Source organism: Mesocricetus auratus, unplaced genomic scaffold, assembly GCF_017639785.1.
Source record: "Mesocricetus auratus isolate SY011 unplaced genomic scaffold, BCM_Maur_2.0 Super-Scaffold_100014, whole genome shotgun sequence".
Taxonomy (NCBI): domain Eukaryota; kingdom Metazoa; phylum Chordata; class Mammalia; order Rodentia; family Cricetidae; genus Mesocricetus; species Mesocricetus auratus.
Window position 1 is genome coordinate 3,325,612 of NW_024429197.1, and position 20,617 is coordinate 3,346,228.

At 50.0% G+C, this 20,617-nt stretch overlaps 1 protein-coding gene across 1 annotated transcript in view; it reads left to right on the forward strand.

The window, feature by feature from the left end:
• Positions 1 to 20,617, forward strand: part of Igsf21 (immunoglobin superfamily member 21) — a 214,609-nt gene that overhangs the window by 88,814 nt on the left and 105,178 nt on the right. The gene's annotated exons all lie outside the window — the stretch shown is intronic.

Consider the following 20,617-nt stretch of genomic DNA (forward strand, 5'->3'; position numbering starts at 1 on the left):
GTGTCCTAGGACCATGACAGAGTCCACAGGCAAGGTTGCCGCTTCAGCTCTGGCCATCCCTAAGCTGCCCTCTGTTCTCTTTCTTTGGATTCCTCCGTGCTTCTGATAACCCCAGGAACTCATGAGTACCTCAGTAGAGGTTACTGAGAAGTTCACAGGCCCTGGGATCAGTGTGTAGCCAATACTGGTGTGGTCCTAAGCAGGATGCTTTGGCCATGGTTTTGGCATGGGAGAGAGGACAGGAAGACTTCTTGTCCTTAGAACTCCCTTTCAGCCAAATGTGGTGATGTATAGCTCAGCATTCCGGAGGCTGAAGCAGGATTGCTTGCTGGTTTTAGGGCAAGCCTGAGCTACATAGTGAGAATCTGTCTTAAACAATAAAAAAGCACAATGCATTTCAGAGATTTCCCACCACTTCAACTTTCTGTGTGAGACCCAGCCTGGCACCTGGCACCAGCTATCCAGACCTGAGGAGGGAAGTGGCTCGAGATGGGCAGGTGTTGCCCAGGTGCCCAGTTTGCCAGTGATGACAGAGGGAAGAACAGCTTTGGGTCTTGAGCACAAGAGGTCATTCTAGCCATGGATGCAATGAGTCTCTGTGGGTCTGAATGGGGTACCCCAGCCTGGTATCCCCTAAAGGAGCAGGGGCTGGGATCCCGAGAAGGGTCAGCGGAATCTAAGCCAGGGGCAGGCATCATTTCCTGGTAAAGGCCAAGATTGCAAATGTGTTCCTTTCTGCCCACCATAGAGAGTGAGTCACAGCTCCTCCATTGTTTGGGGACAATGTGTGAATGAGAGGGCACACCACATCCCCAAACTTGATGCTGTGCATGGAAACCAGCAAGCTGAATTTTGCATCGTTTTCCTGTGTCACAAAAATCCCTCCCTTTTTTTGTTTTCTAACAGTTATGAAAAGTTAAACTGTGCTTTGCTCAGGGGTCTTGTGGAAATAGAATGCATGTGGAGTGGGCTCCTGCACCGTAGTTAAATATACCTGTTGGAGACCAGTGTGTGAGAGTGGGCATGTGGCTCAGTGGGCAGGGTGCTTACCTGGCATATATGGAGCCCTTGTTTTGAGCTCCGGCGCTGTACAAAACCTGGTGCAGGGCACACCTGTCACCCCAGGACTGTGAGATGGAGGCAGGAGGACCAGAAGTTCAGGGGCATCCTTAGCTATCTGCCTGGTATCCACCCACAGGACCTGGTAATGGGGTGATGGAATAAGAGGAAGAAGAGTACCTCAGTGCTCCACCCAGGAGCCGCTCTCCACCACCTCCGTCCATCTCTTGCTCTGTGCCTTCTTGAATTTCTGGTCTTCGGTTTACAGTTACTGATGACAGTTGTTGGCTCTGCCCATGCTCCTTTGTCCCCAAGCCTGTCCTCCACCTCAGCATCATAGCCCCTTCTGCTTGGAACCAGCTCTGGTGCCTTCCACCCTCGCCCTACAAGTGTGAGCAGAATACTTGAATCCATGGTCCCCAGTCCTAGGAGAGGGAGACCAACCGGCCCAGACATAGTCAAGGCCAGCAAGAGCCTAGCTATGGATCATATTACCCCCTGTGGTGTCACAGGCTGTGGGGGCTGCTTGGTTGTCACAGGCTGTTACATCCATCGAGGAACCAAGAGAGATTAACCCCAGCTACTGGCTGACTGAGGGGGGTCACATGTCACCCTCCCTCATCCTGGAGTGGAATCAGAGGGAGGAGAGAAGAAAGGCCTTAGGAACTGGTAGGAACGATTCCTGGGGTGGAAGAGGGGGTAGAGTTGGAGCTGGGAAGAGTCCAGAGGCCCCATAGCCTTCCATACCCCCACCCCCCAGCAGTCAACATGTCAGAGGAGATGACAGTCCTCCCAAAGAGACAGCTTCCAGAGGAGGGACAACACCAGGCCAGGCTGAGCTCATGTATGGAGGTGCTCCTGTGACTACCTGTGCCGGAGGCACAGTTCCTCATGAGTGTCCAGCCTGGAAGGAGGCTTCCACCTTCCTTCTGCCCCTAACCTGCCCCATACCCTGACTGCTTAAAGAACTGGCTATGTCTCTGTTGGGTACCAGGCCCTCTGTGTGGGGCTATGGTAAACTGTACTAATTTATTTTGTTTCATTTCACATTCTTTGACTGAGGCCTCTGGCGGGGAGTATGCAGATATATGCAAATTGTATGTAAATTGCCCACTGGAGCCAAATGCTAGGGCCCTTTTAATTCTGGAGCTGGACAGGGTGGTGGCTCAGCTGTCTGGTTGCTCTCCTGGGGACCAGAGGAGCCCACATGCTTGTGACAAGGAGGATGGAGGCTGGGGCAGAAGGAAATTCCAGGAAAGAGGTTCTGTGCTGCCAGGTTTTTTTCCCTCTTTGACTCCTGCTGTTCTGGCCTCTCTTCCCACAGAGCCCACTGAAGAGAGATAAGAACTGACCTACCCAGATGGAGGCTTCCAGACTTGGGGCTGAGCAGGGCTTCCGGGGTGCATGGGAGAGGCAGCAAGGAAAGGCCCGAGTTTCCTTCTGCATTGGTCAACCCCACCACAGACCAGCCCTCTTAGCCTGCCTCCATCTTGCCTCCCTCCAGAAGCCTGGCCACAAACAGCAAACTGCCCAATGCCTTTTGTTCTCAGGCCCTGTTACTTCCCTCCCCCTCTATCCCCCATCTCCTGAATGAATTTACAGAGCCTGGCTTAAAAAGCAGATGAATAGATTCCACAGGCCCAGCCAGGCCCAGCAAGGCCCAGCCAGGCCCAGCCAGGCCAGGCCTCCAATTCCTTCAGAAGGGAAAAGCAGAGGCACTGTAATAAGCCACCATTGCCTAGTTTACTCAGCCCAAGGAGCACAAAACAGCCCAATGCACACGTTAAGTCTTGCAGCTCTGCTCTGCTCCAGAAAGGTATCCCAAGATTAGAAACCTGAGTGAATAGCTCAGTGGTAGAGCACTTGCCTAGCATGTGCAAGGCTCTGGGTTCAATTCCCAGCAACGCATGGGCATGCACGCACATGCACATGCACATGCACATGCACACGCACACAGACTTTCCAAAGCGTAGAGAATAGATTGGTTCTTCGGGGAGATGGGGGAGCCAGTAATACTCTCTAACCTCTGGATAGACATTTGGCGATGTCTAGAAGGAAGAAGGATGATGGAGAAGTAGCTTGAGCTTGGATGCCTTGCCTGAGGTCTGGTCAATAGGGAAGAAGTTTAGGACAGTCTGGTGAAGATGCCATAACTTCCAGCTAGTCATGTAATCATAGCATCCCCCGTTCCCTCCCCCATGCCAATCTGTGTCATCCATGTGGCTGCCACTGGTCACACATGGCTGTTCTGATTTAAATTAAAGAGCACAATTCTTCCCTCATTCATTTACACAGCACTTGCCACACAGAGCTGGTGGCATCAGATTGCAACAGGAAAGAAATAGAACATTCCCATCTCTGAGGGTCTGTTGGAACCCAGAATGGCCCTGACATTCAGATCTCCTCCCCACCGGAGCCTCTAGAATAGACTGTGCTTGCCTGTCAAGGGAATGGCTCTGGCTCTTCATGGAGTCACTTCCTGGCAAACTCACTCCATAGTGAGTTCCAGCAAAGTGAATTGTATTGATCTTGTGACTTCTCATCATTACAGCATGTGTGTGGGTGGCGAGGGATGGCAGGAAGGAGGAAATTGTTATCCCTCTTAAAATATATTTCAAAACATAGAGAGGTCAAGGGATGCCCAGGCCGGGGGTCTCAGGTATTGCATTGTCTGTCCTGTGTAACCTAAGGATATCTTGCATCCTTCTTATCTCCCTGGGACTTTTCTACTATTGTATGCGTTCATCTCCTAGACTGGAGTTCCCCAGTCTCACCTGCAAGCCCTGGCACAGAATTCTTCTCTTTTCTCAGCAACATGCAGTCACTAATCCAGGGTTGGCCATTTAACATCCCACCTACGCTAGGACCCAAAAAAGAAACTTGTTCTAGCTAATGTTATACAGTCAACTTTATTTTGTCCTTCCTGTCCACTGGGTCATGTTTAGAAACAGGATGGATGCTAACCTGAGTGGATGACATTATTGTGCCATTCCTGGGAGATGAGTACACTTCAATTTTATGTTGTCATTGTGAGGCAAATAGGACTGTGAATTCTGCTTTTCAAGTGAGGAAATCAGGGACATTCAATATATTGGGTCTCGGGTCTTCTTGCATCCCCCGACTTCTCCAGAAAATTCTAGACACACCCTCCTCTGAGCACCTTGGCCATAAAAGATAGATCTTGTTCCCATGATTATAGGCAGCTACTGAAAAGTCACGTTGGTAAAGTTGGTTAAATTAATAGAGGCTGGGCTTTGGGGAGTTGGATCCGTGGGCAAAAGAGTTTGCAATGCAAGTGTGAGTACCTAAGTTCAAATCTCCAGAACCCAGCAAAACCAGGTGTGCTAGCATGAGTGTCTGTAATTGCAGAGCTCCCATGGGGAGATGGTAGACAGAAACAAGGGAATCCCCAGATGCTTCGGAGTTGGCTAGCTCACCAGAAACATAAGGAAGCCACATAAGAAAGGCCAAGGCCAACACTTGAGATTGACGCTGTATGCACACGCCCACATTTATGCACATGAGTGTGCACAGATTCGCTCTCTCTCTCTGTATATGTGTGTCTTTGCCTCTGTCTCTGTCTTCTGTCTCTCTGCCTCTATCTCTGTCTCTCTCTCTCATACACACACACACACACATTCACAGACCATCCATGTAACCTCCTGCCTTGAGTGCACAGCACACGTGTCCACAGAGACTAGTACCTGTCTGTCTGGAGAAGCGCAGGTCTCTGCAGACTCTTAGTGGAATGTGGGCACCAGGCACATTTCTTATTAGGAAATCCTGTCTAAACTCATTTAGTTGGGGGTCGCCTGCCCAGCAGGCAAAGCCAAAGGTCTGTTTATATCATAGAAATCCATTAAGCAACCACAGGGAATCATGGGAATTTAACCTTTCATGGCGGTTTTTGTCATCACATCTTTGTTTTGTCTTCTTCCTGCACTATTTATTCCCAAGATCTGCTCTGAGCACAGGTTACAAGGCCGTGGAAAGAAAGCCAGGGAAGGAGGTGGAGGGGAGGGAGATGAACGCATGGCCATAGTGCGCTGCTTTCTGCAGCTTTTTAAAAAGGGTTTATCTGTTTATTTATGTATTTATTATGTGTATGTATGCTCATCTGTGTGAGTTTATGTATAGCACATATCTACGGATACCCAAGGAGGCCAGAGGGCATCGCATACTTCAGAACTGGAGTTACAGACAGTTGTGAGCTACCTGATGTGGTGGCTGGAAATTAAACCTATCCCCCTGCAAGAGCAGCAAGAGCTCTTAACTGCCGAGCCGTCTCTCTCCATCCTCCATCTCTCCATCTCTCCATCTCATCTCTCCATCTCATCTTTCCATCCTCCATCTCTCCATCTCTCCATCTCTCCATCTCATCTCTCCATCTCTCCATCTCTCTCTCCATCCTCCATCTCTCCATCTCTCCATCCTCCATCTCTCCATCTCTCCATCTCTCCATCTCATCTCTCCATCTCTCTAGCTCTTTTTTTTTTTTTTGCATCCTCTCATCTCACCCTTGGGTGATTCTCACCCTCGGATGCTGGGTATGCTGGAGGCTGGGGTGTGTTTGTTTTGAAATGCCAGTGGTGTTATCTGGCCATGTATTCTCTTCCTCTTCCCTGGAAGATCTGTTGGAAACTCTTAGGGAGGCTAAAGACAGCAAGGGGAAGCACCGAGCTTGGAGGCCAGTAAGGTAACGGAGACAGAGAATGGACTGATAACCAAATGTCTACAGTAAGTTCTGGGGCTTGACCTTGGTGGTGCATGTTTTAGAAGTCCCATGTGCTCTTAGGCATACTTTGGTACTAGACTCACCACGGTGTCTATTCTATAAATGTAGCCATTGTCCCACCATGTTTCCTGGTGATCTAAGAAGTCCAGATAAGGTAATTTTAGAATAAGAGTGGATGGTGTTCAGAGAGGACCACCACCTCTGGGCTCATTACACATAGTCATGGGGACATCACCTTTTGTTCCTGGGTGCTGCTGCTGTGAGGACAAAGGTTCTCATTCCTGGGAGCAGCTGCCAACAATAAAGTCAATCTGTAGATCTTAGGGACTCTTCAGCTCAGGACAGCTAATTTTTTTAAATCAGCTCCTCAGTTGACTGTGGTGCCCTTGACCTGGCAAGTGTCTCTGGTGGTTTTGGAAGAGGGGTCTAATCCACTTGTGTAATTGACATTCACTCACCACTCTAGACACTGAGGGTGCACTATGATGTGGAACCATAGTCCCTCACTACACAGTTCCCTGGGAGACAAGTTTAAAGGTGACACCAGCAAGAAGGTTTCTAGGCATCAAGGAGGGCATGTGACTAAAATTGACTATGAGGTGGACAACAATTTGTGTTAAAGAATAGACCTTCCAGGAAACTGAGATTCCCAGGGGAGCTAGGGACCCTCTATGCCCAGGGAAGGAGGTAGAATATTCCAGTGAAGGCATACATGCAGAGGGCCTGTACTGGACTGTCAGAGAACAGGAAACAAGCTTGGGTGAGGTAGGTAGGGATTGTTCATGCCCAGACTGTGCCCTGGGGAGCTGAGTCTCCAGGGGTTTCTGACCACAGAGAAAATATTTTTTAATGTTTGTATTTGTGAGTGAATGAGTGAGTGGTGTGTGTGTGTGTGTGTGTGTGTGTGTGTGAGAGAGAGAGAGAGAGAGAGAGAGAGAGAGAGAGAGAGAGAGAGAGAGAGAGAGAGAGAGAGAGAGTATGGCACACGCCTTTAATCCCAGCACTCAGGAGGCAGAGGCAAGCGCACCCTCATGGTAGGCATGCATGTACAATGATACTCATCTGGAGGTCAGAGAACAACTTGTGGGAGTTGGTCTCTCTGTCCCTCTGTCCATCATATGGGTCCTGGGAATTGAACTCAGGTCCTCAAGCTTGACAGAAAGAGCCTTTATCCACTTAGCCATCTTACCAGTCTAGCATTGAAAACTTTGAGAAAAAGCAACCAGCAGCTAGTGGGCTAGTGGAACATGAAATGGAGCAGTAAGAGAAACAACAGAGAGGTCACTTTGGAGGTTACTGAAGCCACAGGTGACCAGGGATGGGTAAGGACCACAATGGTGACGGACAAACAAGTGCATCCTGTGCATTGTGGGTGATGAGAGGCATGGGACTTGGCAGGGTATGGCCTTGGGGTTGTGACCATCAAAGGGGCTTGACCTTGAACTTCTGCTTATGATTCGCTGTAGGGTCAGAGCTTGCTGATATGTGCAATTGATGATGGACAGGAGGTTTCAGGATGGCTCATGGCTGTGGCATTTGGGCACCTGGGTCAGGGTCATGGTTGCTGTTTATTGAGACAAGGAGGACAGAGAGAAGATTGGAAGGAAAAATATCAAGGATTGTGTTGACCACATTGAATTGAAGTACCACCAAGACAGGGTGATGGAGTTGCTGCTGCAGATACTGGGAAGTTGTGGTCCAAGGCAAGCCTGGGGTTCTTAGTGAGGTTCCCAAGGTTCATGTAGTTAATATCTAACCCCTAATGCAGCAATGTTGAGAGGTGATGCAATCATAAGGTCCCTTGTCTTTTTTTTTTTTTTTTTTTTTTTTTTGCCCTGCTCATCTCTTCCATGTTTACGGCTTTAAAACATATTCTGATGAACCCTTGTCATTGAAAAACTAAGCCCTGGGCTTCTGATAAACAATAGCCTGTTTGGCTCATGGTTTGGGAAACTGGGAAGCCCAAGGCTATGGAGCCACATCTGGAGCCACATCTGGAGGGGCCCTTCTTGCTGCCTCATATGGCAATGGGAGCAAGACCAAGTCTACACCCAAGAAAGACGCAGAATGGCTGCTTCCATCAGAAACCCAATCCCGTGATATTAACCGCCTCTCACAGCAATGGCATTCATTAGTGTATGCCAGCCAACCTCTCACCCACACGCCCTGAATATGTGTGTGTGTGTGCGTGTGCACACGTGCGTGCAAGCAAGCACTCTGCTCACTAATCTATCTCCCTAGCGTGTGTTGTACACTGACTGAAGGTGCTCAAAGGCTCCTTATTACAACACACACACACACACACACACACACACACACACACACACACGCAGCACAGGAACCCCAGTATCGTGACTGGGACTGGGTGGGTGGTTAGCGAACATGAAATGGGCAGTGTGCACCAGTCAGGTCCAAACTCAGGGTGTGCATGGGCCAGGTGGGATCTGCAAGGCTGTGACAGCCACTCTTCACGAGCCTTCCAGGAATCAACATGGGGAGGCATGGGTGCCACAGTCAGCATGGGTAGGAATGGCCGCTGCCTGTTGGGCCCAGCCCCATCAATCCAGAGCCCGGATCCATCAGCCTGGGTTTGCACATGGCTGCTCCTGGCCAGGGGAGGGAGATAAGAAAGAAAGAAAGGACAGCTTCATGTTGGCAGTTCATCACTGCCCTTTCTGGCACCAAGAGAGGAATTTTTGACCAGAAAAAAAAATCCTGCTCTTGGGGATTAAGATCAAGTTCCCGATACTGGCAATGAGATATTTTCCCTGCCCCCTACGAGCCTGATAAGAGCTCTTGGCTCCCGGGCTGTCAAGAGGGAGAGCCAGCAGCTGACATGGACTCACAAATATCAGGGTGTTCTATTGGCCCACACATGGACCCCACAAACAACAGGCTTTCTTATTGGATGGTGATAGAAGACTGCATCTTGGAGAATCCAAGGCCAACAGGGTGATGGCCGAGCTTGTCTGGTATGTGTCCTCATTTACCCACTGCGTCCACAAGACAAACAAAACAGGATCTGGTACACAGTACCCTGCTGTGTGGCCTTGGGCCAACCGCTTCCCCTCTCTGAGCCTCAGGATCCTTCCTGTAAAACTGGAGGTGGAGAGTAGAAACTGATGCTTTCTTTCCACTCTCCAGGCAGCCTCTGCTTTGTCTTCTTATCTCAGAGGATCTTGGGCTGAGGGAAGAGGCAAAGCTGCCCAGCCAGGACACCCGGTGAGCTTTGCATTGCTCTCCATTGGAAGTAGGAGTCCCGGCCTGAGCTGCTTCAGGGCCTCGGAACTGGTGGAATACGGAGCTATATTAAGGCTGAAGTGTGATTTTCAGTGTCTCTGCCTGACTCACGCCCTGCTGGGTTTAAATGACAAGGGGCTGACTTAACTTGTCAGAGAAGGATTAAAGGCAAACTTCCACTCCAGCACACCAGAGAAATAAAACACCACAGCAGACCTGAGGTGCTTGCTTCCGACAGCCAGCTCCGTCCAGCTCCGTCCAGCTCCTTCCTTCCCTCCTCCAGCCCTGCTCCTCCTGGCCCCGCCCTTTCTCGTTGGGTGCAAAGCCCCACTGGTGGTGAGAACCTCCTTGCCGATAGCCACTGTCACGTGCTCCTCTAGACCACACCCGAGACGGTGCCACTGCTGCCCTCTCTGCCCCACGCTTCACACAAACCTTCCATCATCCTTAGGGTCGAGTTCAAGGTCACCTGACCCAGCTGCCAGGCCTTTCTGGACCCAGGCTAGATGCTTTCGAGGCTCCCAATGGGCACACTGCTCGACGATCACATGGTTCGCCCTCATCTGTGCCCATGTTCCTTGCCACCTCCCTGCTTTGCATCTGCTGCCACGGTGCCCTTCCTTCCCTCCATCTGGCAAACACTGGCATTCCCTCAGGACTTAGCTTCAGGGTCACCCCCGGGACTGATTCCCATCCTTCGCTCTTCCTTCCTTCCATCTTCTTCCTCATCCTTCTTCCTCGACCTTGTCGGAGTTAGGTCCTCATGTGCACAGCCCTGCCATACAGCTCAACACGGGTGTTAGATCCCCATGACTGCCAGCCACTAAGAGGACAAGTGTCTTTTGACTGAGAGCTCAGAGAAGGGAGGTGATTTGCCCAAGGCCACACAGCAGGGTGATCAGCCCAGGATCCTGGCTTTTTCTCGGCCCCCTGGGTGAGCTGAACCATCTCCCGTGCTTAGAACCTTCCAGAGTTCCATCTTCGACCACCTTACTGTGCTTGAGCTCAGGGGATAAACTAGATCAGTGAAAATGACTCATTCCAAACCCACCGTTCTAGCTGGCTGGGGCTGTATCCTGCGGCATCTTCTCATCTAGTGTGGTCCTGAGAGCATGGCTTAGCTAAGAAGGGAGGGAAGAAACGGTATCAGGTGTCTTCTTTGTTTTGAGGCAGGGTCTCTCACTGAGGTCCGGGGATGGGGGGTGTCAGTGGTGCAGCTAGACTGGCCACCATTGAGCTCTAGGAATCCTCCTGTCTCCACCTCTCCAGAGCCGGGAAGAAACAAGGAGGGAGGGAAGCTTCTGGGGAAATGTAAAAGCTAATTTTCAGTTCATCGAGCAAAGAATTTTATTACAGTTTGAGCTTTCCAACCACAGCTGGGGTGTCTTGGGATGGGTGAGTTCCCCGCTTGAAATGTCTAAGCACCTGTCAGAGTGGCCACCCGCCAGCACGGCAGCAGTAGGGACCGCTGCTGGCCAGCTGAGCACTGAATGAGTGCCTCTTTGTAGTTCTGATCTGGGGCTCTGGACTGTCCCAGGCTCCACTGCCCAGCAGCGTTGTGGAGGTAGGGATGGCCGGCCAGCCAGCTTAGCTGATGGTTATTGAGTAGTGCTCTGTAGAAAGCAGATGTCTGGATGGCTCCCGACCCCCCCAGGAGAGGGACATCTGTATGCTCTGGGAACCAGGATCATTTGGTGTCTCCTGAGTGGGCATCCAGGGCTGAGGCCAACCATGCCTGGCAGCTAAGAGGAAAGAAGACAGGAAGGAATCTGTCACTGAGGAGGACTCGAGCATGGTGCCCCAACAAAGCTCATCTCTGCCTGTGGCATTTACTCTAGGTCAATCGGTATCACCATAGGTCTCGGGACAGAGCCCCATGGTACCCAACCCCAGCCTGCATCTCCCTCTTCCTCCCTGTGAGCTCTTCCTTCCATGGATGCAGAAGCTTGAGATGTCCAGAGGCCTCCTGGAGCTCCCAGAGAAAAAGCAAGGACGACGGCCGAGGAGACCCAGGCCAGGGAGGGTGAAACACCTTGCCTGGGCTGTCAGACTGGGGAATGGCTGATCAGAATGTAAGACTGGGAGCCCAGAGGGCAGATCCACTTCTAGGAGACGTGAGGATGCCCCCCCAGTGGGTAGACCCCTAGGAAGGGTTGAACCCTCTGGAGGAGGAGCCTGTAGGTTGATAAGACAGTGTTCAAACCCTGCCTCCCTCATAGCCACCACGAATGCCACCACTAAAGCATAGGTAACCTATGGCGATGCTGGGTATTTCATTAGCCACCTGTGAATATTCAAGAGCCAGGGACAATGAGACTTGGAGAAGCAAATTAACTGGCCCCGGGTCTCACATCCAGCGGGTCGAGGGAGATCTGAACACTGGCCTTTCTGGTCATTGTGGTCCACAGCCAGGTCCCCAAGGCCTCTGGGCCATCCGCTTCCACCCTTGAGCCTGGAAGAGGAAATGGTGGGGTGAACAGACCTGGCCAGAGGTTTCTGGCTGTTGTCATCATCGCCTGGCTAGAGCCGCCTGTCTGCAGAAGCACAGACCCATGAAAACGCTGTCAACCTCAAGCAAGGATGTGGGTAAGACATGGCTTCCATCCTGTGGGAAGACGCGGGGAGCACGGTTCACCTAGCCTGAGATGAGCCCATGGGGTGAAGAGACGGTAACAGTGGGCCCCTCCCCTCCTGCCCTCACAGATTCCTCCAGGCGGGGTGCTCCTTTAGAAACTGCTGGGCATGACTGCCCAGAGCTGACGACGCCCCATGGAGGATGAGCTGACGCCCCATGGAGGACGCACAGAGACCTCAGGCCCCCCAGGGAAGGAGGCGGGAGCCTGGGTCAACAGAAAGCCTGCTCAGGAGCGGGTTAAACGCTGCTGCTGTTGTTGTTATTCTTTTGCAAGGGGTAGAATGACTCCAATGAGTGTAAACAAGTATTGTGAAGCGGTGGTTCTTGGGGGATATACTTTAACGGCTATAATAATCATTTTAATTGGCACATTAATTATACGAGAGCAGGTGCTTCCAAAATAATTGCGGATGTTGGAAAGCTGTTTATTTCCTTAAGTGGTTCACATAGTCCCCTTTAACCCTGCTTATTCCTTGAATATCATATCACTCATGGTACAACCTGGAGAGACAGAGGAGGGAAGCCCGGCTCTTCTGTGAGCTCGAAACCAGTAGAGACCTTGGGTTTTCGCACAGAGGTATTGTCCCAGCATGCACTCTGCTGGGACAGATAACGGAATCCTGGGTGGTAGAAAGGAATGCCATGGCATAGAGCTAGGGCCTGTGTGGCACATGGAGAGAAAGGAGAGGCAATGGTCCTGGAGGGCGGTCCATCTCAACTCCATTGGGTGCTCAGTGAGGGGCTGGGGAGGGAAGGGAGGAGAAGACTGTGGGTCGGGAGGGACCCGAGCAGAATGCACTGTATTCAGCACCTATGTTGTGGGGTTTGGACAAAATCCATGAGGGGTGATCCAAGATGGTTAGGAGCAGGAAGAGTGCCACCATCCAATTTTATAAAGTTGCTGTCCTTGCACAGAGATGTTTGACAAGTAGCTCCCATTTGGCACAGTTACCATGAAGCTCTGCGTTCCCCCTCGGCTCACTCCTCCCCTTTTTCCTCCTCATAGCAAATGACATCACCACCCACAGATTTCCTAAGCCAGAAATCTAGGGTATTTCCTGTCCTCTGGGGTCCCTTGTCACTGTCTCCATCTGGTCAACTCTAAACACCTGTCATGAATTCATCTCTCGTGAAGCCTTGGTCGCCTCTCAGACTGGGCCACCCTCCAATTGCATCCTTGCTTCCATGCTCATCCTCCCTGTTCCCAAGTCTATGTCCATGCCTTTCAGCACCTAAATCAGGACAGCGCCATCCCCTGGAACTGCTTGGTACTACAGAATAAAACCCAGAGGCCCAGGTGGGGATCCTCACATTATTGAAGCACAGGAAGAGGTGCTGGAAGGTAGGTGGCTGAGAGGTATGGGGGGGTTTCCAGCTACACAGAGGGGACCCCGCAACTGGGACAGGCTGATCGGGATGGAGATAGCCTCAGAAGAGTCCACCTGTGTCACTGAACAGCCCCCCAGCTCTCCCCAGACTACCCTACAGCCCTACTGGCCCGTCCCCATCCCCTAACTAATAGCCACAGAAGTCCACTGTGCCCCTAACAGCACATTGGGGTCCCAGGGGAGGAAAGAAAATTGCTGACATGTGCAGGCCAGTCATTTGGGCAGACACTGTACAGTCACTTATTAGTGCTAGTAGGCTCCCTTTCAGCTTTCCTAATTGTTATGTAATTACATCACCCACAAATAGTGGTGACCTCCCTCTCTTCCCAGCACAGGATGAATCGGCTCCTAAGTTATAAATACTCATATCCTGTAGCCTATGCACTCAGATTCCAATCTCGACTTCTTGTTAGACTCTCTGTGACTCTAACAAGTGTCTTCATCTCTCTGTGCCCTAGTTTCTGCATGGTGGGATGAGGAGATGGCCTAGTAGTCAAGAGTGCTTAGTACTTTTACAGACAACCTGAGCTCACTTCCCACGACTCACATCAGAGGGTTCACTGTCACCTAGAATTACAGCACCAAGGGTCATAACACCCTCTTCTGGCCTCCAAGAAGACCAGCACTCACAAGGCATATACACACACACAAAGACACACACACACCACACACACACACACACACACACACACACACACACAGAGGGAGATACAAACTCACAAATAAATCTTTATGGGGGTGTGAATGAGAAGGGCCCCCATAAGCACACATATTTGCATACTTGGTCCTGAGTTGGTGAAACTGTCTGAGAAGGATTAGTAGGTGTGGCCTTGTTGGAGGAGGCGTGTCACTGGAGGTGAGCTTTTAGATTTCAGACATCAATGTCATTCTTAGTCTCTCTGTTTCCTACTTGTGGACTAAGATGCATCTCTCAGTTGTCCTGCCATCATGACTTTGTTCTGTCATCATGGAATTTAACCCTTTGAAACCATAAGGCCAATTAAATTCTTTCTCCATGGTGTCACATCAGTAGAAAATTAACTGACCCATTATGTAAGCAGTATTTTTATACTTACTGAATTTGTTGTCACTTCTTGACTCATCCTATTGTCTAAAACTTCCTGGAGTCTTGTAAAAAAACTTTTCCTGGGTTTCATTATTTAACTTATATTTACCGCTGAATTCTGATAAATACGTTTTTTTGGTCATGCGTAGGAAGGTTACTTCTGTTTCAATTTTCCTAAAGATTTTTAATAAGGAAAGTTAATTAAATGTTCCTTAAGAACCTATTGAAGTAATCATATGGTTTTTCTCCTTTAATTTACTAATGGGATGGATTATGTTGATGGCTTCCCTAATATGGAGCCTCTGTTGGGTTTTTATAATTTCACTAAACAAATATCTAGTGCCCCAAATTAAAAGAACTCTCTGGTACTTATTTATTAGTATTATAAATGGAGCCTGTTTTGTTGGGGTTTGTGTGTGTGTGTGTGTGTGTGTGTGTGTGTGTAGGTCTCTGGGATGTAAGGATGTAAGGCTATTGATTTTCTGTGTGTGGTTGTTTTCTTGTCTACAAATGAGATGCACTTGGCTTTTTGGCTTTCTGTCCCCCTTTGACTGGTCCAAGCACCCTCTCTCCTCAAGCTGATGTTATCTCCTTCTCTCCTGAGGTTGTCTGTGAACATGTGTGTGAGGAGAGTCCACTGTGTGCCTGGCTCTGGGCTGGGCTCTCTGACCCTGGCTCCCATTACCCATTGTTAGGGCAGAGTGATGACAAAGAGTCTTTTTAGCTGCTGTGCTGAGGGCAAGGGTCCAAAGAGGGGGTCCCCAAAGCCATTAGGGGCTGGTTGGGATTCAAACATTTTAAAGCTCTGGTCAGGCCCCCTCCTAATGGATGGCACCTTTTCCTTTGAGAGACATGAGTAACTTAACCTTGACCCAGATGGGAAACTGAGGCTGGAATCACAGTGGCCAGAGCTGGCACTGACTGGGGTTTGGGAGGTGGACTGTATGCTCTCATCTTAAGCCTTCATAGCGCCCTCTGAGAATTAGGGTCCTGCCTCAGGGGCCAGGGCTGGAACTGCAGACTGCCTTTGTTCTGGGTTTTCCCCAAGACTGGTGGTTCTCTCCTACCTCTGGGGCTGGTGGCATCTCAGTGTCAACCAGGACCCCTTCTGCTCACCTGTCTCTTCCTGCCTCAGCCCTGGACTTCCTACTGCATTGAGTGAAGTCTTGGTTTTTCTCCATCCTATCACTCTTGACTAGATCCTTCCTCTCCTTAGTGTCTGCACCTGGAGCTGGATCCTGTCATTCCCCTTAGCTAGCCTCAGTTGTCCTAATTAACCTTGGAGTCTTAGCTTTGTTCTCCGGCTGGTTCTCACACCCACTCTGGGCTCTTGCCCCTTTGATGTCTCTGGTCTTCTCCAAAGATGGAGACTGGCATCTTACAGCCATCTCGAGGAGCCTTGAGCCTTTGGAGGGTGCTGGCCAGGAGAACCAAGGCAGCCGGTACCATGTATGAGCCAATTACTGGGCTCAGCACGACTCACGCTCATTCACATCCAACTACCGTGTGGGTCTGAGGCAGCCGGTCTGGTGTACCTGACCCCGTGTGCTTGAGTCACCCCTGGATTACTTCTGTTGACAATATAATTAGCCACTGTGTTTCTAGTTCATATTCTTCTACTCTAAGAAACAGAAAAGGGCTGGAGAGATGGTTCAGCAGTTGAGAGTTCTTGGGGCTCTTCCATAGGACCTGGGTTCTGTTCCCAGCATGCACAGAGAGTGGCTTACAACCATCTGTAACTCCATCCAGCTGATGCATACACACACACACACACACACACACACACACACACACACACACACACACACACAAATAAAATCTTTAGAAAGGAGAAACAAGAAGGAGAAAAATGCCTATGTGCTCAATGTAGACACAACTATTGTAACCTTATGTGGCTGTCTTCAGTCAGTCTTCAGTTGACCACCATGAACTCAAAACCCAGGACAGATAAGAGAACAGCCAGATGCATCCCATTGCCCCACCTATACACAGATAGGAAAGCTGGCAGAAATAAAACCAAGAACCCAAGGCTGTCTCCGAGACCTGGGACACTGGTGCGGGGTGTAACCGCCCACAGAGTCTTGTTGGGATTAAAAGCTTCCCGGGCTGAGATGTGCCAGCTTCTCTTCTGCTCCCCTGAGGGTGGCTGAGTCTGCACACACCCTAGGACCTGGTGGACCTGGCCAATTGGGGAGATTCAAGCAAAACTACTGGAGTGAAGCCCCCCTCAGGTCTCTGCACTCACACAGCTCAGGCAGGCCTCAGGCAGCTCTCAGAGGCTGGCTTTTCTCAGCACGGGCGGAGGTTGGTGGCCTGATTGATAGTGGCCTCTGTAGAAAGTGGTGCTGGGATTTTCCATTAGAACCGGGAAGCTCGCTGCTGTGGCTTTTTAGAAGGTCAAAGGGTAGGGCTGAGAAAATACTGAGGAAGCAGCCAGCCGCCTCCCCCAAGAGCCTTCAGGAGTTTGTTTAGTCTGCTCACCTCCTACCTGCCCTGGGTCTGAGGATGCAGTTATGCGTGAGATGAGATGGTGCTGATCTGAGCCTATACTCCACTCCCAACCACAGGTACTCCCTGTGGCCTCAGCCTCACTTCCTGTTGCCAGGGAGGTCTTGGAGGATTCAGAGTCTTTTCCTGCCTCATACAGGAGTGTGCTCTCCTCCTCCTGACTAGGGAGAGAGCATGACTGAGGTGTGGGTTGGAAAGACAGAACCTAATGCTCACTCCCTGTTCTTCTCTGCCTGTCCATCTGTCGTTCAATCCGTGTTTTCCTTTGTTCCTCCTTCCTTCCTTCTCTTTCCTCCCCTCCCCATACTCCAAGCCCTGATCCATCCATCCATCCATCCATCCATCCATCCATCCATCCATCCATCCTGTACACTCGAGTCTAAGTAAGTGGCTCTGAACCACTCCTGCATCTCCTGGGTGCTGAGATTCTGTCCTTAGTGTCTGTGTGGGTATTCCTTCAGGAAAAAAGACCCATGCCTCCTCCCTCAGACTGGGAACCCCTAATGGCAGGGTCTACATGAAGTAGGAGAAAATGCCAAACTCAGGACACTTCCTTTCTTTGTGTTGTACCAAAAGCCCCAGTTACCTTGACTTCAAGGTCAGGGAGACAGGAGACGGCGGCACATCAGTCTCTTGTTCTGTTGCAAAAGCAGCATACTGAAGGAAGGTTCACTGTGGCTCAACAGTTCAAGGACGCAGTATGACAGGAAAGGCAAGGCAGCAGGAGCTTGAGGCAGCTGGTCACATGGCATCCACATTCAGGAAGCAGAGATGGAGGCTGGTGCTCAGCTCACTTTTTCCATTTTATTCAATCCATGGGATGGTATGGCCTACATCAAGATGGATCTCCCCCCTCAGTTAACTTAGTCTAGAAGCTTCCTCAAAGCCATGCCCAGAGGCTTGTCTTTTTAATGATTCTAGATTCTGTCAAGTTGACAGTCACTATTAAGTGCTTGCCTGACAAGCACAGGGACCTAAGTTAGATTCCCATAACCCACGTAAAAATCTCAGAACTGAGCCGGGCGTTGGTGGCGCACGCCTTTAATCCCAGCACTCGGGAGGCAGAGACAGGCGGATCTCTGTGAGTTCGAGGCCAGGCTGGACCGACAGCCTCCAAAACAATACAGAGAAACCCTGTCTCGTAAAGCTAAAAAAAATTCTCAGAACTGGAGAGGCAGAGATGGAAGAATCCATGGGGTTCAATGCCAGCCAGTCTAGCCTAATTAGTGAGTTCTAGGCTCACCGATAAGACTCTTTCCAAAGGAGATGGACAGTTCCTGAAAACCACAGTCAAAGTTGTCCTCTGAGCTACACACACACACACACACACACACACACACACACACACACATGAAGAATTTTCTTTTAGTTCCTTTATAAAGCAAAAAAGATGGCTGCAAAGCCAGTGACAGCTGGCTGAAATATAATCTCTGCCGATGCTGGTTTGGGATTCTGTGGGGCCCTGTGTCCTCTGGTTCTGGTACCCAACTTCACGGAGGGAGAGAAGTTAACGCTCCTTGTCTATAGCATGCCTAATGTGTCCACATGCCAGGAACTATTCTAGGACCAGAATATAATTGTGATAAGACAAACAAAATCCCTCCTCTAGTGGGGTAAGGAGACAGACCATTAATTAAGTAATTAGCAAGAAAATAGCAGGCGGTGATAAGTGCGGTGCAGATAATTGAGGATGGTGTGTTGGGGAATAGCTAGTGCTCATTAGATGGCGGGCCAGCAAAGAGGCAGCCTAGAAAGTGACATTGACAATGGACTGTATGATAAGGAGGAGAGTGCCCTGTTGCTCTGATAAAACATTCTGACAAAAGCAACTTAAAGGAGAAAGGGTTTAATCCCTCCCACAGTTGAGTACAGTCCATTATGGTGGGGAAGCCTTAGCAGCAGGAGTGTGGACAGTGGTCACATTAAATCCACATCCCAGGAAGCAGGAGTGTGGAACTGTGGTCACATTAAATCCACATCCCAGGACACGGGGATGAATGCATATCACTGTTGCTGTTCAGTTCCTTTCCCCTTACACAGTCCAGGACCCCAGATAGGGAATGGCGCCACCCACAGTGGGTGAGTTAACCTAGTGAGGATAATCCACATAGGCTTGCTCAGGGGGCCATCTCCCAAACCCTCCTAGAGGTCATCGAATTGACAACTGAGACTAACAATGGCAGAGAACATACCAGGCGGAGGTACCACCTCACCAAGAAAGAGCTTGGTCATGCCGTCGAATTCAAACCATGGGACTGGAACGCAATGGGACAAGGGATAAAGAGTTTAAGCCAAAGAAGAGCCATGGCTGTCTCACAGCAGGCCTGATACAGTTCATCCTCCGCACAGTGGGACTTGGGATTTCCTGGAGAGGTTTGTAATGTGTGTGCATGTGTTTATGTATATGCTTGGTGTGTACATGCATGTGTGTGAGTACATAGGCCAAAGGTCATATGTTGTCTTCCTTTGTGGACCTCCACTTTCATGTGTATGCGTGTGTGTGTGTGTGTGTGTGCGTGTGTGTGTGTGCGCGTGCGCGCGCGCACGCAAGCCAAATGTCAAGTGTCTTCCTCTACAGATCTCCACTTAGCCCAGAACTCACCAATCCAGCTAGACCGGCTGCCAGGGAACCTGGCTCTTCCTGTCCCTTCATTATCCCAGTGCTAGGTTGCAGACAGGCACCACTGTTCTCATCATTTATGTGGGTGCTGGGGATCTGAACACAGGCTCCCATGGTTGTTCAGCAAGCACTTCATGGACTGAGTCATCCCCCAGTCCCTGTGCTGAAGAATTATATAGGCTCTAACGTAAGTTTCCAAAGGAATTCTCTGGCCGTGGCGCAGAGCCTGGACAACGAGGGAATGTGAGTCAGGATAGCAAAGGCAGTGCCACATTAACAAAACAGGCCCAAGCTCTGCGGCAGGGTGTAATATTTACTTCTCATTGACAAAATCAGAGTTGTGGCTGTCCTCAATGAGGCGGCTCTGAGATCCCAGCTCGTTCCATCTGTGCTATCTAGTTTTTATTTCAACTTGACACCCGTTAGAGTAGTTTTGGAAGATGAAACCTCACTTGAGAAAATGCTTCCACCAGATTGGCCTCAGGGGCATTTTTATTTGTATTAATGATTGACATGGGCCCAGCTTACTGTGGGTGGTGCCACTCTTGGCCTGGTAGTCCTGGGTGCTGTAAGAAATCAGGCTGGGCAAGCCATGAGGAGCAAGCCAGTCCATGGCCTCTGCTCAGTCCCCACCTCAGCCTTGTGTGCCTGCCCTGACTTCCCTCAGTAATAGAGTATGACCTGATAGTTATAAACTAAAATAAACCCTTTCTTCCTAAGTTATTTATGGCCATGGTGTTTCATCATAGTAATAGAAACCATAACTAAGACACCACATAATAAATGGGGAACCTGCATAAGACTGAACTAGACTTAATATAGGTGACAGTGGTGCAGCTGGGACAATATATGAGGTCACTGGAATGCACAGACTGACTTAGTGGAGCCCATTCTATGTGGAGAGATTCCTGGCTCAATATAGACACAGAAGTAGGGGTGGGGTAGGAGAGGTGCCTTTGTCCTGCCTCAACGAGATGATGGGACAGACTTAGTAGACTTCCTAGGGGAGGCATTACCCTCTCTGAGAAGCAGATGGGGGGTGGGGGAGAGAAGGGGGAGCCAGAGGAGAGTAGGGAGGGGGAACTGGGATTGGAATGAAAAAATAAATTAATAATAAAAAAGACACCAACCAACTAGTGTATCTTCCCTTTCAATGTGTATGGAGACCATCTGAAAAGGTGTTACACAAATATAAGAGTCACATTCTGCTTTGTGGTTCCAGAAACAGATGCTTGTATTCAATTGGCCAGAATTTGGCAGTAGCTGCAAGGGAGGCTGAGAAATACAGTTTTTCCCAGTTGCTCGGGTAGAAGCTAGTACAGTGGGATTTGGTGAGCTCAGAGCACCATCCGAGATGAGGTCAGAG